Here is a 27,261-nt window from a genome sequence, read left to right as displayed (position 1 = left end):
TCAGTGAAAATCCGGCTGATATTATCTCCAGGGGACTTGACTCAATCAAGTTTGTCCAAAGTGAACTATGTTATCCTGGTTTCTTGATGAAGGATGAGTAGCCATGTAAAAGTTATTCCTACTGAACTTTTGTGAAAGATTTCCTTAATGAACTCAAAAAACTTAATGACTCTAAAATTTCACTTAATATAAAAGTCAATTATTTCCTAAGTGAATTCTTAAATTCGAGTAATAATTATGTTAAACTTTTGCATATTTTAAGTTATATTTACAGGTTCTACAATAATTGCAAGGCTAAGAACAAGATTAGCTGTCCTCTTAGCAGTGAAGAAATTAAACATGCGGAATTAAAACTAATCAAAATCGTTCAAGAAGAGTTTAAAAAAGAATTAGCTAGTCTCCAGAAAGATGGTAAAGTGGTTCCGAAACAGTAAGTTAAAAAAAAATGTATCCCTTTTTAGATAAAGAAAATATTTTGCGAATAGGCGAAATAGTAAGTATAACTTTGAAAGAAAATTTCCTATAATATTGCCGAAAAATCATAGATTAACGATCTTATATTTCTCTCTAATCTTGAGATGATCTATAAAAAATACATGCACATTGGACCTCAAGGATTACTGTGCAATATTAGACAGAAATTTTGGCCTTTAGGTGCTCGTAATCTTTGTAGGAAAATAGTCCATGGCTGTATGATTTGCTTTAAAGCAAAACCAGACCCTAGTGACCAGCTCATGGCCCATTTACCACAAGAAAGAGTTACACCAAACTTCCCAGGAGTTGATTTTTCTGGGCTATTTATGATAAACTACAAAAATCAGAAGAAAGGAGTTCTAAATAAAAGTGAGGAGTAAAGTTCTTAATAAAAGGCGTATTCTTCTAGTGAGGCCTTTATCACAGCATTAAAAAGATTTGTTAGCAGAAGAGGTAAGTGTGCACGTACCTTTTCCGACAACGCGAGAAATTTTGTTGGAAGTAATTTAGAACTGAAAAAAAACTGAACAAGTTGATCAACAAACTAGACGAGAAGTTGGGAATTATTTATGCGTCGAAGGCATTGATTGGACTTTCATTCCTACACGTGCTGCTAATCACAGAGGACTCTGGGACGCAGCCGTCAAGTAAGTCAAACATCATCTCAAACGTATGGTGGGAAATTTAAAATTAACATTGGAGGAATTTTTAACTATAATTACTCAAATTGAGGGGATACTTAATTCACGCCCACTGTATCCTATGTCAGCTGAGTTAGATGACTTTGACGTCTTGAAGCCTGGTCATTTTTTGATTGGAAGACCAATAACTGCATTAGTAGAACCCAGCATTTTAAATGCAAATGATAACATGTTAAACAACTGAAAAAAATTAACGAAAGTAATTCATTCCATCTGTAAATGTTGGTCAAACAATTATTTAAGTACACTTCAACAAAGAAATAAATGATATTATGGAAAAAATATTGTAGAAGTTGGTACTATGGTCATTCTATGAGAAGATAATACACCTGTTTAATAATACACCACTAGGTAGAATTATAGAAACGCGAGCAGGTAAAGATAATAAAGTAAGAGTCGTAAAAGTAAAAAAAAAAAAAAAACTTTTATAAGGCCAATTTCTAAAATTTGCATTTTACCTTTACTTAAATGAGTAAAATTAAAGTAATTACAAGATGTAGATTTATGTAATTATATTGTAATTAGATTGTGTTGCAATGCTTATGAAAATTTTAAATTGTTGAATGTAACCACGTCAACGCCGGGCGGTATGTTCATGCCTGTGAGTGCAGCGCTCCTGGTGTAAAAAAATTGTTACTGGTAAGTTAGTTGCCAAGAGTACGAGATGCAGTAGGTTTAATACATTGAGTGCCAGTTTTATTTACAGTCCATTTTAGAGAATATAATAATATTATCTTTGAAGAAAGCGAACCGGTCAACAGCCTCCTTATTCCTGTTATTAAAAAATTTTTCTTTCCTGTCCATCCCCCGGGGGGGAGGGGAGTTGACGCAGAGAACTCTCTTAGGCTACTGGCTAGGATTGTACCTAGACAGTCTCGGCCATGGGGGTATAATATTATTGAATTGTGTGGTTCCACGTGCCCAGGAGGATATACCTCAGGACTAACTGTTGGCCTGCCTGGGTGGGTAGGCCTCGGTGTGGGACGGCACCATAGTTTGCTAAGTAATGACAATATTGTGAACTGCAGCCCGCATAGTAATGGTAAGTAGTCTTTAAATGACCAGTCAGATCTCCAAAGTGACATTTTCCCGCCACAGTGAAACCTGAGAATCGGGAATGGTAGCCCCGCGGGCACAGGAGGTAGCCGTGGTTATAGAGACCATTTTTAGTCTGCCACCCAGAATTGGGAACCCGGGGTGGTAGTATGATTAGTGTATGTTCTTGGGAGACTAAATTCTGGGATCCAGCCCCTTGCCTGATATGGGGGTTCCACAGTTGGTACCAGACGTGTAATGACAAAGAACGGGGCACGTAATATTTCTCTCTAATATTGGGGGGAGGGGGCATCTGGGCTAGGTCCATCAACAGTAACTATGCTAGCACTTATACTGAAGTTTTAAGTGCAGGCAAAGTAGCCTCACCTTTGCTTGCCTTGACCAAATTTATAGTTAAATTTCAGTTATAAATCGCCAGGAATGAACCGGATATCTGTAAGTATGTATGTTAATAATCAGACAGAACTTAACATGGTTAATTTACCAGCATGTTAAGATTACCCTGTCAGCCATCAGGATTAGTATTCATATTAATCATTGTGAAAATGTTCCAAATAAAATACAAATGAAAGTGAAAAAAGCTGTCAACAAAACTGTCTCAGAAAAGTAAAATTTGTTGCTAGAATACCATGGAGATATTTAGGTACCAAAGACGAAAGTTGGCTCACCTTGCCAATTTTCGTGTTTGGTATGAGGCGAACTTTTTTGGTGATGTGAGATCATGAATCTAGGATCAATAAGATCATCATTTGAAGAAATAAATGAAAGTTTTGCTTGAATTATGCTCAAAAGATGAGGCTAAAGATCATGATATATGTGGCACCATTACGCTTTCATTCGATTTTGCTCGTACAACTCAGGTTTAAAGGTGTTAAATGCAAATAAGAACTGTAGCATATTTGCGTTGCTACGCTACCAACATTATACCAGTAAGAAATGTAAAGAAACCTTACACATAGAATATCAGTGTGTGAAAATGCATGTCTTCCAGTTATTCTGTATATTTGAGTAATAAAGTCTTGTTCGTTCAAAATTAGAGAGATTTCTCTAAAAATTCATTACAGACGTATAAAAGAAATAAATATCTGGTGGTAATCACTGGGATAAAGGTGAAACCAGTGTTTATTTAAAAACAAAAGAAATACAGTATGTGTGAGTATTAGTTTTTATGAATACTGTGCCATTTTATATGAAAGTGTTTCATCTTATTATTCAATTCAACTAATAGAATGATATTCTAAGTTTGGATTAAGCATCAAAATACTTAAGCCTGATTACGATGTTCTTTTAAAATTTGAGCTCTTCTATTTAGAGTGGCAAATTTACTATGTTAATGTTAGAATATATTTATATTATGAAAAGTAAGATTTGTCTTACCCAAACAGCCTCTGAGAACTAAATCAGAATCCACGAATGGATTCACATTTTTTAACTTACATTTACGTAAGACATTTCTATGCCGTATGTAATTGGTGAATGTCCTTTTCAAAGCATTCACTTTCTGTTTGTTGTATCAGGAACATTTGGCCATGCTGAACACTAATTGGTCCTGAAAATCTTTCTAAGGGCCCTTTTTCAAATAAACCTGAAAATATAACTAATAACATATAAAATAATTATATAATTATTACTTAATTTAAGTAAATTATGTAAAAGGCTATTCACTTTTATCTCAAATAGTTACTGTCCGAGTTGGATAATTTCTGCCCAACAGAAGTGCCTGACCACACAATTTGTGATGCACTAGCTTATCAGGATTCTGATTTGATGCCATGGTTGAACAGATGAAAAGTTCTTGAATTGTGGCCGCACTATGCTGAACAAACATCTTATCATCTGCAGGTTCCTTTTATATCCATTCGAGGGCTATCATTGAGTCTATCCATAAGTAGACTTGAGTCACTGCTAATTTCAAGGCGATAAGGGCGTTTTTAACCAACTCGGGCAATAAGACAGTGGCACATAGCTCAAGCCTTGAGAATGATTAGGCTCTTAAGAGGAGCAACTCTTGATTTGCTCAAGATTAACCTTACCAATGTTCTCCCAGAAGAATATACAGACTTGCAATAAACTGCTCCGAAAATATGTTCATAAGCATCGGCAAAACAATGAATTTCAACAATTTTAGCTTAATCAACCACTACATGTCTGTCATTATTGATGTTGTTTATGCTCTCTAGTGTCAAAAGATATTGATGCCGTTCCTGATTTTCTGCAGTAGGAAGTCCATCATTCGAATTAAATTTAAGACGGCACAGTTTCTGCATAAAAATCTTTGCTTTGGCTTATAGTTGGGCCAAAAAGACCAAAAGGATCAAATAATCTAGCAACTGAAGATAAGACACATCACTTATGTATGTGATATGATACAAATACAGAAATGATATCCCTCTATACAGATGAATGAAAATGTCAAGATCACGTTGGTGTAGCCTTTGTAGCAGGAAAAAAAATTCTGGGATATCGATTACACCCGACTTGCAGCGTTTTTTCCTCTGAACTCACTGCAGTTTATCATGCTCTAAACATTTATGTCAAAAGAATGTTGGAGGATTTTCGTTATCTATACAGATTCCTTGAGTGTCCTAACATCATTTAAAGAGCTTAAGTATAAATTCATATTGCAGTATTACCAGAATTCTGAAGCTTAATCAGACTAAAATATCGAAGATATCAGATTCTTTATTTCTGCATCTCTGGCCAGGGTGGCATAAAAGCGAATGAACTTGCAGACATTACAGCTAAAACTGCTAACTACAATATCCAATTCCCAGATTTCACTCATAGATATTAGTGCGATGATGAATCTTTTTTAATAAATGGCAGAGATATCGTTTGGTCACCCAAACGATTAATAGGCTGAGAAATGTTAAATCCACAACTGAATGCTGGCTGTATATGGCAAATAGAGGAGAACAAGTTATCTTGACCCGGTTGAGAATAGGTCATTGCCCATACGGCTCTAACATTTTAAACATTACTTCAGTACTGAGATTCTTCAGTGTACTTTCAGTTTGCTTTGTTAATGTTTATACATGAAAAAATTATTCCTATGCCTATTTGGTAAACTGATAAGTATAAGGATTCATAATAATATTTGAATAACATAATGTAATAATATAATGTCATTTATGTAGTTTTATAATAACGTTCATAATTAGATGGCATTTTAGTTTTATTACAATTTAAAAAATCACCATATTATGAAGATTAATTAGAATTTTAAAATTGTAATATTTTGGAAAAAAATATATGTTCTCAAATTTAAACATTCTTTTAATTTAGCTTCATTTAATTCTTTCTGGTACTTGTATTTTAATATTGGATAAAATCCAATCTGGAAAAAAACAGTGAAACTTTCAGGGCAAAAAAGTAACTGTAGTGGAGGACACATCTTTAATTTAAACAATGTGTAGATACAGAACTATACTCATTATAATAATTTGGAACACCATTTTAAAGAATTTCAATGCTAACAGCAAATCCATACAATCAGCTCAATGCAACATCAATCCAACTGGAGGCTTTGCTGTAAGCTCTGAGAAAGGAACCGTTTTTTCTTGTTACTTTTGAGTTCAAGCCTAACTGGAGGCTTTGCTGTAAGCTCTGAGAAAGGAGCCTACTACTTTTAAGTTCTTATTTAGAGAAATAAAGGGTAATTAACCCTTCTTGAATTTTACGTTTGTTTTTCTTAAGCGATTATTCTCTTATTCCTTAATGAGGTTCCTACACATTTATCTGTCAGATAGAAAGTTAGAACCCCACAAACTGTTGGGGTTATATTGTGATTCAATATTTATTATATACTGGCATTAAATGCCATCACTCTCATCGAAGATTTTTAACCCTCCAGGCAGTGAAGATCATGTATCGACATCTTTGGATTTACACTAATGATTGGTAAATGTATTAAGTTTCAGCATACTGAATTTCCTAGATGCATTCATATACAGACAATTACATACAGTTACATACATTTTGCGATGCATCAGAGTTTGCTTATCCATCAGTGATTTCTCATGGGCAAGGATGAAGATAATGTAATGATTGCAGTTATTCCTATTTAAGAATGTGAAGATGTTTTCCTGTCTGAACTTGTAGTTGTTCAAGAAAAATAGGTATATATTTTCTTTTTTCATTGCAGCATTGGCAAGCAGAGAAAACATTTGGCTGAGTTTTGGGGGTATACGAAAAGGATTCAAAAAAAGAAAAGGAGATTAGTAATTATTTTAATATTTGATTATGAATAGGATAGGATTTCATAGGATTGACCAAAATTACAGAAAAGTACTTGAGCAGAGTGTAATTCAGATCTACCAACCTAGTAAATAAAAATTGGAATATGAATGGAATTAATGAAATGGATTAAATTCTCTTACCTTATGAGGTATTTTTCTCTCTTCCCTTCCACCATGCTTTAGTGCTGTAACTGTTCACAAATGAACTCCACTGTCCTCAGAAGCTGGGCAGTGTACTCGTAAACCAAATTGCTCGTCAATAAGGACTTTTTGGCTCCAGAGAAAACTAACTATTTAGGCCTTTAAGTAGCACAAAATCATATCTTAGATAATGAAGATAGGAAGCCGGTTGGGTTTTCATTTTGAGGATTTGAACGGTACTAGCCAGGTTTCAGAATCGGCACGACGAGCGTGCGCTTCCAGCTTTGAGGAAAACAGCAATGCAGTAACGTATAACTGATCAGCATTGCTAAGAAAAATTTATAACAGGTAGGAAGGTATTTAATCATGCGATTAGTAATAGAGTCAATGCTGGAGTCTTCTTAGGTTTGAGCTTAGCGACATATTCCCTTACTTTGCTCAGTGTTGCATATTGCATCATAAATCTCTCCTGCATGGAGAGTTAAGAAATCGTGCAACATCATGTCGGAAGGAAGTTGCGGTCTTGGCAAAAACTCCCATTACGTGGTGTGAACTGTGTTTGGAGACTATCGGCTAGTAACTCAGTTTTCTTCATGTCTGTATGGGCCACCACCACTGCATCCTTAGCTAAGGACGGAATGTGTGATTTATGTTTGCGAAGTCTGGCAGATGCATGCCAAAGATTAATTTATCTGAGATAGTTTCGGTCTGAATGTGGTCAGAATATCATGATTGGGTGTACTGGTCATATGGAGAGTATGAAGTTGTAATTTTAGTTCAGAACTCCAAGTTCTTTCTCAAGGTCTTCGTACTTTATTCTTTTCACAAATTCTAAATTTACCTTCTGTTGGTGGTTTAGAATAAACTGGGGCGTATGGTAAGTATTTGTTAACGTTGAAGTTAATTCATAAACTGCCTCATCAATGCTGGATTTAATTTCAAGGGAGCGTCAAATTTTAGTGTTCAGTTTAAAATGAACGTGCTCCCAATTTGTTGAGACGAGTGCCGAAGAATTTTGATAAAGAGTTACAGTTAAGGTCGATGAGCACGGGGTTGTGTTCTGAGGATAATCAGCATTCTACAGTCACTTGATACCCAAATGGAATATTTCGAAAAAGAGTCAAATCAATAAACGACAGGACTCCTGTGTAGGGAAATCCGGAGCAACACTGAACCCATTGTAGGAGGCAATTTAGATCACCAGCAATTGTGATATTGTTTGAAATAGTGAGCAGCTTGTTGAAATCTTCGGCTAGGAATTTTTTATGAGGTGGAAGATAGGGAAGAGATCCAAGACTAAGGGAGGATGAAAAATTCCCCCGATATCTAGCACGAGAATCCGAGGCTTGTCTGTCATTTTGATAAAAATTATAATTTGTAAGCTTGGGAGCTCTTTCCTGGCCGGAGTTTGGTCTCTAGGACAAAAATAATGTCAAAGCCCTTCTCATCTACGTAATCACAAATAATGCTGTTAGCATTCCAGGTACATAATTTTAAAAAATTCAAACCTCTTAAAGTATTGAATGTTAATGATTGGGGGAGAGAGCTCGTTAAAACATTTAAGAGTGAAAATCCAGGGAGAACTTTAGTAGAAAGTGGTAAAAGTTGCAGTCAGTCATAATTTGAACTATTATTTGCATTGAAGGTAGGACCAACGAAAGGACAGGATAGAGACAGGGTTGGGTAGTGGGTACTGAGTCTGAACTTTAGGTGCAGGGTTTACGGCCGGCTGCGGGGTATTAGTATCAGCACTAAGTTGAAATTTTCCAAGTTTTCAAACTGATTAGATGTGCTGGTAGTTTTATTAATATTATTGATATTATTAATAAAACTTATTAGAAAAAACGTCCCTGGGACTTTCTTTGCAATACGGTAAAGCAAATCCTTTGGAGTCTACTGGTTGAAATTTTTTTTTGTCTTCAGTCTTTTGAGAATTAGTTTTTGCAGAACTAAGAGAGGGGTTGAATACCAGTAGCAGTACTGCTGCTGTTTTTAGAATTCAGTTTGTTGCAATAGGCCAAAAATTTTTGTTCTGTGGCTGGTAGTGTAAACAAGTAAACACCAAGGCTCACACAAAGCGTTTTTAAGTAAAATAAAATTTTCTTACCGTCGGCTATCATCTGTTTCAGCATCGGCTCTTTGTTTGGCTTGACCTGAAGTGATTTCAAACATCTTCTCCATGTGGTGGTTCTTCAGTGCATAAATCTGTATCATATTTTTGAGCAGTTCATTTGGAGATAGTTGAGGTGGCCATATCTCAATTCGTAATAACATGAAGAGGTCCAGGAGGCTACATAATCGCCTTTATAGCAGGATGACTGCCAGCTGGCGAAGCCGCCTTCAGGTTAGCAATCTAAACTGCTGAGCTCAGAGCTCGTCAGCGAACGACCGTAACTCTTGGCGGCCGTGACGCAAATCAAAATAAAAAAATCAAGATACCTTGCCGGTCTGATTATACATTTCTGTAAACTGGAATTGATCAATCACGTGAATAAACGACACATACGAAAAGTCAAATTTCTAAGCTACGCCTCATGAACATCACGATGGACTGCTGAACTCAGAGACAAGTCAATTTTTGTTTTCCCCTGCTCGAAAATTTTCGTAAGTATTTTTTGCTTATTCTGTTCGCAAAGCATAGGGTGTCAGAAACAAGACGCATTTATTATCTTTCTTTCATAGTTTGTATTGAAAAGTGGTAACTGTCGGATCTTTGTCTTAACGTATCATTTGCGAGCACCAAAATAAAGCAACCAATTATAGTGAGAAGAATCCTTGCATATTTTGTGAAAAATTTCATGAAAGTCGAGATTGCTTTGTTGCTCAGAAGATGCCTCTGAGTCAAAAGAATGATGAAATTAAGGAAAAGAAGGGTTGCTTCTTCTGCCTCAAAATGGGACACGGCCAAGCAATGCAAGAAAAATGTACGATGTTTGATGTGCTCGAAAAGACATTGGGGTGTCATGTGTCCAGATTTGCCCACCAATCAAAAAAAAGAGCAATGATGTTGAAAAGAATAAAGAAGAGGAATCACAAAACGTATCACTTGCGAGCACTAATTTCCCAGATGGAGTGTTTCTTTTATTAAAGGAGACGTAGACGTACGGTGCCATACAATTGGATTTGAATATTTAATTCATGCACTTTTGGGAAGAGTAACAACAAAGTGAGAAATTCACAAACGCTATGAAGTGAACGTTAGAAGCCTAAAATGTAATTTTTCTAGACGATTAATCTTGTTGGATCAGTCAAAGATTTGTAAACTAGTAGTCAGTTTAAAGCCTGGACCACGGATAGAAGGCTTAAATATCTATCTATATATCTGATGTAGGAAGAAGGGATTTAATAATAGAAGTTCTTATTCGAGCTGATGTCGCAGACGTAAGGTATTTCTCCTGCCTTCTTAGCATGCCTTCAGCATACTCGGCACGTATTCGAGGTCCCGTTGTTCGAATCCTGGCGAGGGCATTCCTCATATTTCAAACTTTTCTGCTTTCAAAAAATACCTAACGTCTCTAAGCGGTGGTGGATAATCTTCCACCACAAGGATTCGGCGACTAGGTCCTCTAATCCCCAGTCACCCTTTAAAAGGGGGGAGCATATAAGATATTTCTCCCACCTTTTTATATCATGCCTTCGTCGTGTAACGGTTAGCATATTCGGCGCATATTCAAAAAGTCCGTGGTTTCAATCATCTCTCCTGCTTCCAAATAATCTAATGTCTCTACAATCGGAAGAATTCAGAAATAGAAAATGGGCTGACTGCTGTGGAATCACCACTTGGATGGGCAGTCATGGGAAAGATAAATGATCAAGTTTCAGAAAGAAACTACTTATCTGTGACATCAACAATAATATCCATGTTGACTCAAGAAAACTTGTGGAAGCACTAGGAACAGATGCTAAAAGAAAATAAATCTGATTCAGAGTTAGAAGAAGCAATGTGGGATCATTTTCACAAGATTCTTCGTGGTTGATATCAAGTCAGTTTACTTTGGGTCCAATGATAAAGAAGCTTTACCAAGTAACAGAGAAGTTGCTAAAAAATGATTGATTTCCGTAACAAAGAAGCTCCTGCTGAAAGATAAATCTGACACATAAAATGCAGTGTGTTGTGTGAAGAATGGCTCGAATCTGGAGTAATACAAGAAATACTGGAAAAAGAGGAACGAATTAATAATCATTACCTTCCCCACAGACCGGTCTTGAACGAAAAGTGTACAGCATTATTTGACGCTTCATGCAAGCAAAAAGATTTCTTGTCACTTAATGACTGACTGTCAGGCAAAAGATCAAAACTTAATTGAATTGATACCTAGATTGCTTCTGGAATTTAGCAAGGAAAAATACAGATTATCTCAGATAATAGAGATGTTCTTCAAATATCTGTTCAAAGAAATAATCGTGATTTCTTAGGATTCCTGTGGTGCATAAACTGGGAACAAAAGGAAATAATAAAATTTCGCAGCTGTAGAGAAGTCTTCGAACTAAAATGCAGTCCGTTTCTTTTAGGAGCAGTAATCAACACTCATTTAGACGAATGTGAACTTTCTTTGAAGAAGCGTTTAAAAAACTGAACAATTCCTTCTATGTTCACAACTGTGTCCCTTCAGAGAATTCGAATAAAGAAAAAGAATAATTTATTGCAAAATCAACTCAGTTAATGGCAAATGCTAACTTCGACTTAAGAGGGTGGGAATAAACAGAATTCAGCAGTGAAAAATCTACAATGGGTGAACTACTGAAAGTACTTCATCTTCTGTGGCATAAATATGAAGAGTCATCCCTTTGTGACATCCCTAATATCGCTTGACTGAGTTGTCAGTGACAAGACGAAACGTACTATGTACTTGTACAGAGTTTTTTTACCGATGCTAGTGTAGTATATTTGAGAAGACAATATAAAGAAGTGACTCTACTGCAAGCCAAAGCATGAGCAGCTCCCTTGAAAAAAACAAGCATACCACAACTTGAATTGCTTGCTTGTCTTACTGGAGTGCGATAAGCCTCATTTATCATGAAAAATAAGGTTGAAATTTCAAAGGAATATTACTGGACAGATTCTTCATCAGGACTTTTCTGAATAAAGAACGTAGAAGTTCGGAGCACTTTTGTAAATATTAGTTTCAGAAATTAGAATACTATCGGACCAGGAAAACTGGCACCATGTCCGGTGCAGAAAACCATCCGATATGCCATCAAGAGGATGTTCCGCGAAGAAACTTATTAAATCAAGATGGTGGGAGGGCCCACCTTGGTTGACACAGGCGGCAGAAGAATGGCCTCTTTCTATCCCAATCCATAATAAAGAAGAGGTTAATATTGGCTGCTACATACAAAATCGACTGGAAGTTCAGTCCACCCGCAGCATCATGGTGGGGCGGCTTTTGGGAATGACTTGTTTAAATGGTTGTAAAAACTCTTGTGTCAAGTCTTAGGCCAGTCGTGTCTGAATTATTAAGAACTGATGAGTGTGATGTGCGACTGTGAATGCCAGACCACTCACTAATCTGTCAGAGGACTCTGATAGTCTCATCCGTTTGACACCGTCCTTATTTTTAGGTGAAATTCCAGTCTTTGTCCTAACTTGGATCACCTTGATAAAGTTTATTTCTGAAACATCTACAGAATTTACGAGCACTCTTGAGAAATGAGATTTAGAAATGGATATCTCAGGTTGTTAATGCAACATCATCTACAGTGCCGATTTCTCAACAAATAAAAATTCAGGGATATAGTTCTCATTGTGTGTGATGACAAATGCAAAATTCTGCAGCCTGTAGTGATTGAGCTATAACCAGGAAAAGAGGGAACATTTGAGTAGTTTGTGTCAGAACCATGTCTAGAAAATTATTTCGAACAATCCAGAGAACATTCCGTCTGGAAATACCTTCATCTTTGGAGTTAGACGAAGCAAATGAAACTGAGACGCAGGGTAAAGACAATGTAGTTTAAAAATTTGAACAAATTAAAATTTCAACTAATTTCTTACCTGAACATTACTTAAGTCATTTTAGTGTAGGAATTTAATAACTTAATTTTCTTTTTGTTTACTATTTAGCCCTAATATTTGTATGGACAGTATTTTTTTTGATTGATCGATTGATTAAGTGTATGTCATCAATCAAAAGGTGGGAGGAAGTATTGTTGGAACCAAGCCTCAGTTGTTATCTTTCTTTCATAGTTTGTCACCGTCTGAGCTTTGTTGTAGTTTGTTGTTTTACGGATTTTGAAAATACACATGACACTTTGGAATATTAGAGGTAAAATTATTTTATTTTACATTTACTAGGATAACGATCAACAAACCTCGGATAAATTATGATCAGCAATTGAAAACATCTCAAATAGTCAAGCAAACGCCCCCCCCCCAAAAAAAAGAGTGAAAAAATTGAGTCAAAAATATAATCAAAAATCTTAAATTAAAACTTTTCATCTAAAAGTATGCTTTGATGGAGAAAACTTATTGCTACCTTCCACCAAATAAAAGATGTTTTAGAGGTAATAACTTAAACTGGAATTCAAATTTCAGGTAATGTCTTCTAAATCTTAAAAACAATACTTATTATTTTTCAAATATTTTTGTTATTTTTAATCTTCATGATCCCCCAGTTTGACTCTAAATTGCTTTATCTATTCATAATTTTTTTTATTCCTGCCCTTAATATTACATTTTTTTGTGGTACTTATCAATATACGACAGGTTAAATCAATACTCCCCCCCAAAAAAAAAGAGTAAGTAGATATTTTTTTTTAACTTTATAATTGTATATTTCAATTTTTATTTAAAACAATTAATAAGCTGTTTTCAAAAATTGCAGAGATATTTATTCCCACATATATTGTTTTAATGTTAAATAATTATATCCTATAAAACATATTTTAAAGTATTTGAAATTAAGTAATATTTTAATTCTTTTAAACGTTGGTATGATGGTTTTTAATTCGATATTCAATTTAAGTAATATTTTAATCTAATTAAAAGTTGGTGCAATGTTTTTATAGCGGTGTTTTTATTCTACTTCTTAAAACAACGTTAGAATAGGAATAGCATGTATTAAAATATTTGCAATCAATATTCATTTTGTAATTTTGTTTTTGAAAGTAAGACAGTCTTATGAAGCACTTTTATGAACTGGTTTAAACACACATATATGTGACTGCAATATTTTTTGTATTTAACAAAGAGACGCATGAAGCTTTATTTCATTTCTTTCAGGTGTTGGAGATGGTTCATTACATGTTAGAAAAGAATGATTGGATGGCCAAACAAACTAAAACAAAAGGTGTTCTTATATTTTTCCTTTTTCTAATATTATTTAAATTTTATAATATAATACTGTGTTTTTTTGCAGTGGATCTTCCGATCATCAACAGCATCCTCATTAAAATCATTATCAATCATCTTCAAATGCCCGAGTTGAGAACCTAGTTATAACAAGAATCGTAATAAAAAAATAACCACATTTACAAGGTGTCAAATGCTAATAATCTCATCCTCACATCAGCCAGTTACATATTCCTAGTATGCTCCATTAAAAGTATCAGGATATCCTAGATTTCATTCTGCAACCAGAAACTTCCATGATCATGTACAATCAAAACTGATCACCTGAAATTTTCAAATGCCACATTTTAATTTTTCAATAAATAGTCTGATTTATTTTTAGTGTAAATCTATTTAACTTGCATAGAAAGAAAATTACACTTTAGAATTTAAATATAATGTTAAATTAAAACTCATGTTAATTTCTTAAATAAAATAACCAAAAAAGTATGCGATAATATCTTTTCCAAAATCCTCTGTATGCATTCTTCGTAAAATGTTTATACATTGCGAAGAATATTACATAAATAAATTAACTGTTTATTCAGATATACACATTGCCTTCTTAATCCCCTTCCTACTTATATGCTCATCAGTACCATTAAGTTAGTATCTCTAAAATTGCATGCTATTACTAGAAGAAAAACACACAGAAGTGATACATCTGTTACCAATGGGTAAAAAAAGGTTTCTCATTGAAAAACTTCTACTTTGTTCCCCTTGAAAACTCTACCAGTTTCTAGTCAATGACAATAATTACCGTATTTATGCGAATCTAATGCGCATCCCCATTTTAAAACTTTAAATAATAAAAAAATTGTTTGTCGGCGAATGTAATGCGCATCAATGATATGAGAAATTTATTGAATCTTATTTTATGCAACAATGGATTTGTATATAAACTATCAATTAATGGTATGATAATTTTATTTAAATTTAGATACCATATTTTATACAACAATGGATTTATAGATAAAGTAGCAGAACACAGAATTAACCTATTAGTGGGCTAGTGTCATGTGAAACAATCATTGTTAATTAGCACTACCGTATATACGGTACCTATCGTAAAATATGAACATGAAATAAATCGTAACATTTCTATCTAGCGGCATGTTTTCCGTTTGAAGGTTAAGAAAGGGGGAAGTTTGCACCCGTCTGCTGTTATTGCCAGAATCACTGTTACGCGTTGTTTTTCACATCCCGAAGTTTTGATGATAACTTCCTTAGTCCCCTTCTCGTAATGGTGTAGTTACAAGGCATATCATGAACTCTCTCCCTGCCTTTCTATTGCCATTTTTTTCAGCATAAAGAATTACTTTACGTTTGAAAGTAGCGTCTTCTCTGTTTGCCCTCCATTTCGTGACTACGTACTCTGCAGTTTGTATCCTCTATGCAATAATGTGTCAACGATAAATGTAAAGGTAAATGCAGTCGAGAAATTTGGTTGACGTCATCGGTGAACTTTGCACTCGAATCTAATGCGCACCCCAATTTTGAATACTACATTTGGCCAAAAACGATGCGCATTAGATTCGCGTAAATACGGTACTTGGTTTATTGAGTAGATTTTAATTTTTTGGAAACTTATTCATGATTTATAAGGTATTTCTTCCTCCTTCTTTGTTGTAGTGTAGTGGTCAGCACACTGGGTACGTATTCCAGAGGTCTGTGGTTCGATTCCCGGTGAATTTGCTCATTTTTCAAGTCTAATGTTATTACACTGGTGCCCAAACTAAAAAGTGGTGAATGATGATTCGTCACCACCAGGATTTGGCAACTGGCTCCCTTAAAATCCCAGTTTGCATATAAAAGGGGGAGTATATAAGGTATTTCTCCCACCTTCTTAGCATGCCTTCGTAGTGTAGTGGTCAGCATGCTTGGTGCGTATTCCAGAGGTCTGTGGTTCGATTTCCGGTGAGGACGTTGCTCATTTTTCATCTCTCCTGCTTTCAAAGATTACCTAATGTCTCTACAGACTCATATTTCATGTTTAATAAAAAAAATTTCAAGATTCATTTATTAAATATGCTTATAAGTTATTTCATTTTAATAAAATTATACTACCTTTATCAAAGGAGATAACATACTAAATAATCCATTAGTATATGAATTATTATTTTATTACTTTTTGAATTTTATTTAATGTTTTAATACATTTACTTATATGCTATATATATATACGTATATAAAGCGCATTATTCTGAAACGACTGTCGTGTATACATTGTGAGGTGCTCTAGAAATATTTAACACAAACGTGGCATGATGTGGGCATTTTTGTATAGCATATGTATGAATAGGATGATGAACACAAACAAAAACAAATATAGTTCATACAAAGTCAGTATCATAATATTCTGCTGGTATATAGAATGTAACATCCATTATCGTGAGACTCTTTTCTCTTCATTCCTCTCATGTGGGAGAGAGGCAAAAACACAAGGCGCGAGCAGTTCAGCTAAAGTGATCATTCCTGTTCATCAGAACATCACAAAAGGAATAAATACACAGCAAAAAAAAAAACATTTAAAAACCAAATTCAGTTGTGTGCTGATAGCAGCAACAAGTGGGATAAAAACAAAATTTAAATAAGTACATTTACATTCAGGTAAACCACACCAAAAAACAGAAGCAAAGCGCTAACCTTTCCGTATTTGGATGCACTATCATCAGGGGGTTGGTAAAACTAGAAAAGTAAATAAATGAAATAGTTTGTTTCTGAACAGACTTCCTTCCTTGTGCTGCGTGCCACAGAGCGGCATGGAAGCACAGAAAAACTTCCCAAGTGGTCTCGAACCCGCATCGAAGTGCCTAATAAAATGCAATTCATTCTTTAACTCAAAAGACAACAGATGGCATCTTTGTGCAGGTATGCTTATTTCTTGCCTACTACGAACCATGGAATATGCTTTAAAGATTTTGTGTACGTACTTAAGGCTTGTTGCTGATGTTGTTGTGACTAATCTGGCTTGCCTCACATTAGAACAAACCATTAAGCTCAGGAGTACATGATTACGTCTGTCGTTGGCAAGAGCCTTGGGTACCGTATAGGCTACAGTATGGTTCTTCCCTAGTTTCACATCAATTTTGAGGGAAATCCACTTCAATTCAAGAGTAGGTCCCAGGGCTCCCATCCCTCTTATATTTCCCGGTCACATCATGATGACAAGAGGGAGGTGTCAGACTTTTGGGTCCAATGCTAGGTATTTTAACAGATTGAGTCCAGAAACAAAACTTGCAAAAATAATAATCCAACACTTGGAGGGGGAGGGAAATAAAAAAACTAAATGCAAATTTTGAAAGCATATAGGCCTTGTTAAAAAATTAAAACACAATTTATAAACAAGTTAAAAAATAAAACTGTTCCAGCCCAGTGTTGCCAGATCAAATTTGCTACTTTAGACAAAAACACTGGGGCCCAAATTTATCTGTATACGATTTTGGGGAAATTTTTGCTCCTCCATCATTTCTTTGTGCTACTTGTGCAACTTTAAAATCTTTTAATATACCGCAAAACACTTATATGTTAAAATAATGGCAAATGCTGTTACCGCAAAACGCTTATATGTTAAAATAATGGCAAATGCTGTTACAGCCATCAGTGAGTGTTAATTTTGGAATTTGATTTCAAGACTAAGCTGAGAGTGTTTTATACATTCTTTATGAAAATGATTTACAATGGACAGATAGCTGAGAGTCATACTTCATATAATGTCAAAATGCAGTTCCCTTTCCATGTGAAAAATGGATTGCATTGTTGGTTATACTGAAAATGTTTTAGGGATTATATCATTAATGGATATTAGTAGTATTCCATATCAACGAGAATAGAAAAAAAGGTTTCCAGGCTACCTGTGTAACAACAGCATATGCACTCCATTTTGAATGTTTCTCCAGTATATATTAACCATAAATTACAGAATTTTTAAATTTAAAGTAAAATTTTTGGGTTTTTCTGCCACAACAAGTTAAAAAATTCTTAAATGTTTTAATGACCTTTGTTGGGTCTATGAGTGAAAATTTTTAATAATGGCACTGAGAATTTCAAACTAAACACTTATAAAGCATGTTCTTATTTATTTTTTCAAAACTCCATGGTGGTTTGTCCAACATTTTCATATTACCTTTGTATTTTTTTCTGCATACAGCCCGTTAAATATATTCAAAATTATTCTAACGGAAATAACATATCAAAAACAAAAATGTTTTTATTTTGTATCTTACAGGCCAAGGCCATAATAACATTTGTTGGATATCCAAAACAGCTTATGAATGATTTTTTCCTCCGAGTATTATAAAAAAGTGACTGTCTAAAGGTTCGTTTTTTAATTTTAAACAATAATTTTAAAATTTTATTTCTTTTCTTTCAGTTAACTCTTAATAATGTAAGATATTTTCACAACATGTGGTCAATTAACTTTGCCACTCAAACAGGAGAATGAAATTCCCTGACTTTTCCAGGTGTGTTTCAAGAAAATTCCAGTCTATCCGCGTAATGTACGTTGGCTGTGCTAAGAGGTAAATTAATTATGGTATTACTTGTATTGTGTAGCAAATTCACTTAATTATTCAATAAAGCCCAGAGGACATTTATTCTTAATTATTCTTGGTATACTTTGTTTGATAATTTTGTTTAGTTTTCCACTTAAGAAACTTAATAAAATTTAAGATATATACATTGGATAACAAATGTATGTTTTATTTAATTATTACTCATGATCATCACCACTTCAACACGAGGCTAATCCGGTCCTTATAAATCACAACGCAATGCTAAATAGTTAGGTTAGATTTTAGGTAAATTTAATTTGCGTGAGGTATGTTCTTAAAAGGCACCTTAACACTTGAAAACACAAATATAATTATAATAGTTGTTTTCTCCACTGAAGATTGAGATTAGAATCTTCCCAATCTGGAATAAAATAAGGCTTTTTTTGCAGCTAAACGAAAGAAAGAAATCTATTTTAATAAATTGAGGTATTTTATATTTATTTCGCAGCATACATAAGGAAAAAATATGTGCATTAAATTTCGTGATGGTATGTCATCATACTGCTATAATTAATTTTAGGATTATGGCAGAGAAAATTTCCTGAAATTTGGAAATATTATTTACTAATAATAAATAAATTTAGAGGGAAGAAGCAACATTAAATTATATGAATAACATAAAAATAAAGATAATTACTTAAAAATTGAATTAGAATAATCAACGATATTTTAGCGAATATAGTTATATTACATGGCTAGCCTAGATGACTGATTACTATTTTTTTATTTTACTGCAAAATGACAAGGTATTTATTAAAAAGAAAAAAAAAAAAAGTTTAAAAAGATTTTGCGGTAAAATTCTAGTATACGGTAAGGCTTTGGCACGATTTTGAAAATTGTCGCCAAGACCAAAATGACCCGTTTACTGCGCATCATGATGTCGCCAAATCCCATTATTATTTTAACCAAAGAACGTCTATGTAAAGAAGAAAAGGTTCCATACAAGTAAAATGCATTCTAGCGTAAGTTAGTAGTAAATTAGCGTAGTAATTGTAGTATTCTAGCGTAAGTTAGTAGTAAATTAGCATTACTTAGCATTCTAGTAAATGCCTGCCAAGGGATTTGGCGACGGAACCTGGCGGCCAGAATTTCCCTCTCCGCGATGTGTACAGAAACACGTGTTAAGAAGAAACGCTCTTTGACAAAAAGAAAACTACGAAAATCCGTTTTTAAATTATTGCGAAAAATTTTAAAAACGGATTTTCGTAGTTTTTTTTTTTTCCCTGAAAATAACTAATCCATGAATTAATTTACTTGCGCCAAAAAATATTTTCTTTTCCTTTAGAGTTTAACCACTTGCGCTAAGACTAAACTTCTCGGTTGCGGTGCCGTGCGCTACAATATAACAAGCGATAAAGTGTCTCATTTACGCCGCTCCGCATCTGCGAGTGCAATCCAGAGCTGTAACTCGAGAAATAAACAATCTCGTTGTTAGGCGACGTGTGCACCACGTTATTTTCATTTTTGCGATAAATGCTTATCGACGTGGTGTTCACGTCGCTCGCGATTTGAGACAAAAGCATCTCGACGTGCGTGGCACGTCTTTTTAGTGCAAGTGGTTAAAGAAATTTTAAACCATATTCATTTTATGAACTCTTGATAACGTGACCTTCGAACTTCGACACCGGTTTCGAGCTTTGGCGACAGATATATCAGACATGCACAGCTGTTTCCCTCTATGATGAAACGGAACCACGTCTGTTGCAGAGAGGTTTTCCTTCTTTACAATACATATTCTTTGATTCTAACCTACATGGTACCGTATGCTAGGATTAAACCCATTTTGTTTTATACGAGAACAGGTACTTTCTTTAGTTCATGCACTGCACATGCGATTCTCGAGAATACTGGAAACCAAAAGTTGCGGGAAAGTTGCTTTGCCTTTCTAAAAGACAATCAAATTGGAGCTGCGAAAATTGGCTCTATGCCAGCTACCCGAATGACACTCACGTGATACATAATTCGCCAAAAAAGTTCTCTCTTCCGACGTCAGCGCAAAAATCGCTTTTTTTGGCGAGATCGTTGTATGAACTTTCCTGACTTTTCCAGATTTTGACAAAAATACTTAAATTCCCTGACTTTTCCCTGAATATTTTGGTTAATTTTCGAATTCCCTGACTTTTCCCGGTTCTCCAGGTAGCGTGGCAACCCTGATAAACTGTTAGTAATTGTTATATTACATTTCTTATGACACTTCTCCTGCTTGCAAAAATTGACTATTAAGTCGAAATTAATATCCTTATACTAGTCTTTACCAATTATACTGTTCCTTACTGTTAATTTTCTCCTTTTTTATTGTGTAAAAAGCTAAAATGCTCTCTTTACTCTACAATCATCTTCGTTAGCTATTAACGGACACAGAGGTCCCTCAATCTGAATAATTACTGTTCAGAACTCTTCATACGCTCAATCTGTGCTGTCTACAACTCTTTAAAAATGATACTTGAAAGATTTAATTGCAGCTTCCCAGGGGACTGCGAAATTTGGTGCCCCAATTGAAATTAATTTCCATTCAATATTCCCAGGAGATAATAGAGTTTCATTCTGGGGTTTTAATTACATTATGAAGTCTCTTTATTTCTTTGTTGGTACCAACTAGATTTGTGGCACTGACACAATATAATGTTGCGCAGTCCATTTCACTAAATTGAAAGTTTAATCTGGTACATCTCTGTCTGATGGGAGACTTCCTATTATTTTTTGACACACAAATTGTTTGTTTTTAAAACACATAATATAATGAAGTACAACTTCATGACAAACAGATTGACCATTTAATGGCCAGAACTTTTCGTGCATGTGACTCTATAATGCACGTCCTGCATCAACATGCAAAAAATTTTTTTGATAATATTTAATAAACTAATAAGATAAATTTGTGAATTTTAGATTTTGATTTGATTTTAGATTTTGATTTATTGAATTTTAGATGTTTACCAAAATAAGTAAGATTTGTCTTACCCAAAACACAGCCTCTGAGAATTAAATCAGAATCCACGAATGGATTCACATTTTTTAACTTACATTTACGTAAGACATTTCTATGCCGTATGTAATTGGTGAATGTCCTTTTCAAAGCATTCACTTTCTGTTTGTTGTATCAGGAACATTTGGCCATGCTGAACACTAATTGGTCCTGAAAATCTTTCTAAGGGCCCTTTTTCAAATAAACCTGAAAATATAACTAATAACATATAAAATAATTATATAATTATTACTTAATTTAAGTAAATTATGTAAAAGGCTATTCACTTTTATCTCAAATAGTTACTGTCCGAGTTGGATAATTTCTGCCCAACAGAAGTGCCTGACCACACAATTTGTGATGCACTAGCTTATCAGGATTCTGATTCGATGCCATGGTTGAACAGATGAAAAGTTCTTGAATTGTGGCCGCACTATGCTGAACAAACATCTTATCATCCACAGGTTCCTTTTATATCCATTCGAGGGCTATCATTGAGTCTGTCCATAAGTAGACTTGAGTCACTGCTAATTTCAAGGCGATAAAGGCGTTTTTAACCAACTCGGGCAATAAGACAGTGGCACATAGCTCAAGCCTTGAGAATGATTAGGCTCTTAAGAGGAGCAACTCTTGATTTGCTCAAGATTAACCTTACCAATGTTCTCCCAGAAGAATATACAGAATTGCAATAAACTGCTCCTCCGAAATAATGTTCATAAGCATCGGCAAAACAATGGATTTCAACAATTTTAGCTTGATCAACCACTATGTGTCTGACATTATTGATGTTGTTTATGCTCTCTCGTGTCAAAAGAAACTGAAGCCGTTTTCTGCAGTAGGAAGTCCATCATTCGAATCAATTTTAAGACGGCACAGTTTCTGCATAAAAATCTTTGCTTTGGCTATAGTTGGGCCAAAAAGACCAAAAGGATCAAATAATCTAGCAACTGAAGGTAAGACACATCACTTATGTATGTGATATGATACATAACACTACGGCTCTACTTTATATATCTATATGATAACACTACGCTCTACTTTAAAGGAAATGTTATACTTTATTGGTTTCCATGACACACCCAAGGTTTTTCTTTCAACTGAATCAGAGAAATTGTATTCTTTCTGATTTAGAGAAAGTTCAGAATGATTTGCATATCATTTATATGCAAACGGCATGCCTTCTTTTTGAAAAACCACTATAAGCTGCTGTTTGCTTTGGGCTCGTTTAACATCGAAGCTTCGCAGCATCACCCATGGAGACTCGTACGGCAGGAAAATGTGATCCTGCTAGTTGATGGGCAAAATACAATCACCAACACAGTCCTATGACCTCTGTTTCTGCCTAAATGGAAAGGCACTTAGCTGTGACCGCTAGTGTCAACCAGCTAGTCACTAGTCCAACTGGTCAGTAGATTGAAGTCAAGCTTTCCGAAGACTAACACACAAAATAAAGCACACGCTATAACCTAATAAGAGTAAAGAACCAAGGTGTTATGACTGTGGAAATATAGGGTGCGTAGTGTATGTGCATTCTTTATGCGCATGCGTAAAGCGTTTGTGGCTTTGAGGTCCAAATTATAGATCATTCCGGATAAGAGACGTCCGGATTACTGACTTAGTACTATATCCAGACCAGAATCCCATCTGTCTACATTTACTCAATGATTCATGCTCCCGTTTATATCAGGCATGCACAACATGTATCCCATCGTTTGGTTTAAGAGTTAGCATACTTACAATATATAACTAACCTAAATGCACAGCTGGAGAATCCTTTTCAGATGCCACTAAAGGAGAACTGAAAAATTCAGTCTCTGAGCTAGTCGATACCCATCTTAATTTAATGTGCATTTCATATTTTTTATTTTCTGTTAGTTTCTTTAGCCATAAGTGGTGGTGAATTGTGACCACCAAGTACATGCATCTGTTTAATTTAGTTGAAATAAAAAGGTTATTTAGAACTTTCTTCTGCAGTATGTATTCTTCAAAGACATATCGAGTATTCATTACTTCGTCTTTTATACAGAGTTCACACTGACTCAATAAAGTGATGTTATTTACAGCCAGATCACTGTGAAACAGAGACACAAATACAGAAATGATATCCCTCTGTACAGATGGATGAAAATGTCAAGATCACGTTGGTGTAGCCTTTGTAGTAGGAAAAAAAAATTCTGGGATATCGATTACACCTGGCTTGCAGCGTTTTTTCCTCTGAACTCACTGCAGTTTATCATGCTCTAAACATTTATGTCAAAAGAATGTTGGAGGATTTTCGTTATCTATACAGATTCCTTGAGTGTCCTAACATCATTTAAAGAGCTTAAGTATAAATTCATATTGCAGTATTACCAGAATTCTGAAGCTTAATCAGACTAAAATATCGAAGATATCAGATTCTTTATTTCTGGATCTCTGGCCAGGGTGGCATAAAAGCGAATGAACTTGCAGACATTACAGCTAAAACTGCTAACTACAATATCCAATTCCCAGATTTCACTCATAGATATTAGTACGATGATGAATCTTTTTTAATAAATGGCAGAGAGATCCTTTGGGTGACCAAACGATTAACGAGCTGAGAAATGTTTAATCCACAACTGAATGCTGGCTGTATATGGCAAATAGAGGAGAACAAGTTATCTTGACCCGGTTGAGAATAGGTCATTGCCCAAGCGGCTCTAACATTTTAAACATTGCTTCAGTACACAGCTTCTTCAGTGTACTTTCAGTTTGCTTTGTTAATGTTCATACATGAAAAAATTATTCCTATGTCTCATTTGCTAAACTGATAAGTATAATCATTTATAATAATATTCAAATACTATAATGTTACTTATACTGTAATAAATAATATGTCATTTATGTAGTTTTATAATATGTTCATGATTAGAGGGCATTTTAGTTTTATTACAATTTACAAAATTACTATAGTATGAAGAATAATTAAAATTTTAAAATTGTAATATTCTGAATGAAACCAAATGTTCTCATATTTAAAATTGTTTTTTTAATTTAGCTTCATTTAATAATACTAGAAAATTCTTTCTGGTACTTGGATTTTAATTTTGGATAACATCCAATCTGGAATAAAACAATGAAACTCTCAGGGAAAAAAAAAAGTAGCTGTAGTGGAGGACACATCTTTAGTTTTAAAAATGTGCAGATACAGAACTATACTCATTATAATAATTTGGAACACCATTTTACAGAAAACCAATGCTACCAGCAAATCCATACAATCAGCTCAATGCAACATATTTAAAGGAGCTGATTTCTTAAAATCTTTAGAAAATCTTACTGCAGTATTCCATCATGAATGTTCTGACATAAAAGAAGAAACTTCTATAACATCTCTGACATATCAAAAGCAGAATCGCAGACCACAAATAAAGAAAATATTTTTGACAAGAGTATTGAAGAATCCAAATCACTTTCACAACAATTTTTAATTCTTTTATTGTTATTTGTAACAATATATTATAGGAACAACATAATAGCTCACAGAGATAACATAGAAAATTTTAAAATATACTTTTAAATTTTTCGAGTTAAGAGCAAAAAGTCTGCATGAAAAATTTATAAAGGTGATATAAGTGCTATAGAATTTGATGATGAAGTACGACAATTTTTATTATTTTTAAAGAAAGATGACGAATTTAGTTCTACCACAGAAGTATATCACGCTGCCCGAGAAATGTCAACTTTCCCAATGTATTATTCTCAAAAATTTTTTGACCATTAGAGTTTCTAATGCATCAGGATCTGTTTTAAAAATAGTAAAAATCTATTTAAGAAGTACCATGTCAGAAGAATGATTAAACAGTAAGCGTATATTATATATATAAAACAAGAAGTGTTAAATAATATCCATACCTCGAAAATATTTCACGAATTTGCTACAACAAAATCAAGAAAAAAATTTACTAAAACCTTTGCTTAACAGTTATTTAATTTAATACTCAATTATATTAATTTTAAAATTATTCAGAAAATGTTTTTATATTCATTGATATGATTTTTCATAACTAAAGGTAATTTTTAATTTGTAAACTATGAATGGAAGATTTCTGCTTTTGAAATTTTCTTTTGGATTTACAATTTAATAAATGGGCTATAAGAAAATATGAAAAGGAACTTTACGTAATATTTCTGTTGAAACGAGTTAAGAATGTACCCCAAAGGGATCAACAGAATTCGAAAACATAATTCGCTTTTTAGTTTTATATATGCTATATAAATTAATAACCAAAATTGTGGAATTTAATGAGAAACATTTTTTATGTGCCACTGATTAATGAAACTGGTACATCATGAAAAGGACAAAAATTGACAATTTATATAAAGTTTGCATAGAAGCAGATAATAAAACAATGAATGCAGCAGACAAGTCCTATTTTGAGAACATGTGGGACAAACGAAGCAGAAACAAAGAATCGTATTTTGCTGTGCTTTGATTTATCAGGTGAATATTTTAATATAAATCTGTAGACTTAAATTTTAAACTTAACATATGTATCAATTTACTGAATTTTTAATTCCTAACAATTAAATTGCTGGACAAAACAAGACTTCTGCAAAATTTATTTTCTGTTTTTTATGTACAAAAACAATGAAAATCAAGCAATAAATAGTTATTCATAATGATGCTGATATTATTAGGTGAGTTATATTTTATGCAGAAAAATCTAAACATGCCTTTTTTAAGTTCATTATTTTATAAGTCAATCGAGGTATGGAACAGTTTGTTAAAAGATGTAGTCTTATATTAAATATGCACTATATTCAGATGATCTCAATAACAAGTAAGTAGATATATGCCAGAACTTAGGAAAAGAATGAATGTTCAAAATTTGCCATTATCTGGACAATGCCTTTTTTGCACATATTTATTATTGTTTCCTGGCTCAGTGAATTACTGCTGCTAAACATATAAGACCTTACTAAATAAAAGGCAAATTATATTATTTTGAGGCATTTTAAAAAACTCATCTTTGAAGATATGCCATTTAATTTGAGTTTAACTAGCATTTAAAAAATTTATTTTACTCCGTTCTTTTATGCCTTGTTTTGTCACAAGTTCACACTAGGATTTTATGCAGATTAGTTTGGCAAATGGCAGTTTAAATTCAGAGAAAGAATCATAACCACAGTTATGAAACCACAGCATTCTGTTGGATTTTTGGCTGCTGATGTTTGCTTTGTATTATTAGAAGACACTGCTCAAGCAAGCACATTGCAGTACATGGAAGTCTGGGATGGTAAATGCATTTAAGATTTAAGTTGCCCAAATGAAATGGTTTTGTAGCCTTGAGTACTGGTATTGAGTAAGTTAAACTATATGCTCCAGCTAGTTATTGAAAGTCAAGGATACTTTAGATATTATGTTATTATTTCAATGTAAAGGCATTTTAGTTCACTAGAAAGATCCATCAAGTGCTCTAAAGAGGTTGAATTACACAAATACAATTTTTATACAAAATTCACAACACATATGGCATCAGTGTTCAAACATTGTTGAAGTACATAAAATAAATAACATGCTTCTATAACACTAACTGTGTAGACCTTAAAAGAACATACTTAGAATGTTTCATATCATTTTAATTTGCCAATCTGGAAGTTTCCCTACGAGAGGGGAGGCAAAAGGTAGGTAAAGGACTAATTTTCATGGAAATTAATTTTTTTTCATCTTCCATGTAACTACAATAAATTACTTAAGAATTGAGTTTTGGAAATACTTAGAACTCTACAAAACCTACTGGAGAATCTACAGGGAAAACTCATTAATTTATAATTATTAAAA

The 27,261-nt window shown here is 33.9% G+C and overlaps 1 pseudogene across 1 annotated transcript in view; it reads right to left on the bottom strand.

Annotated features, from left to right (window-relative positions):
* Positions 1-10,777: 10,777 nt before the first annotated feature.
* LOC146993052 (ATP-dependent RNA helicase DDX19A pseudogene) overlaps positions 10,778-27,261 on the bottom strand; it is a 51,732-nt pseudogene continuing 35,248 nt past the window's right edge. Inside the window, exon 3 of the transcript XR_015038751.1 lies at positions 10,778-14,222. The product of XR_015038751.1 is annotated as an ATP-dependent RNA helicase DDX19A pseudogene, transcript variant X2 (transcript). The remainder of the gene's footprint in view (positions 14,223-27,261) is intronic.

The sequence above is a fragment of the Stegodyphus dumicola genome, chromosome X1, assembly GCF_044657685.1.
Source record: "Stegodyphus dumicola isolate Sdum_Otavi_A_Nest chromosome X1, ASM4465768v1".
Lineage (NCBI taxonomy): Eukaryota > Metazoa > Arthropoda > Arachnida > Araneae > Eresidae > Stegodyphus > Stegodyphus dumicola.
Note: the sequence above shows the minus strand (reverse complement) of the source record. Positions and strands in the feature narration are given on the sequence as shown.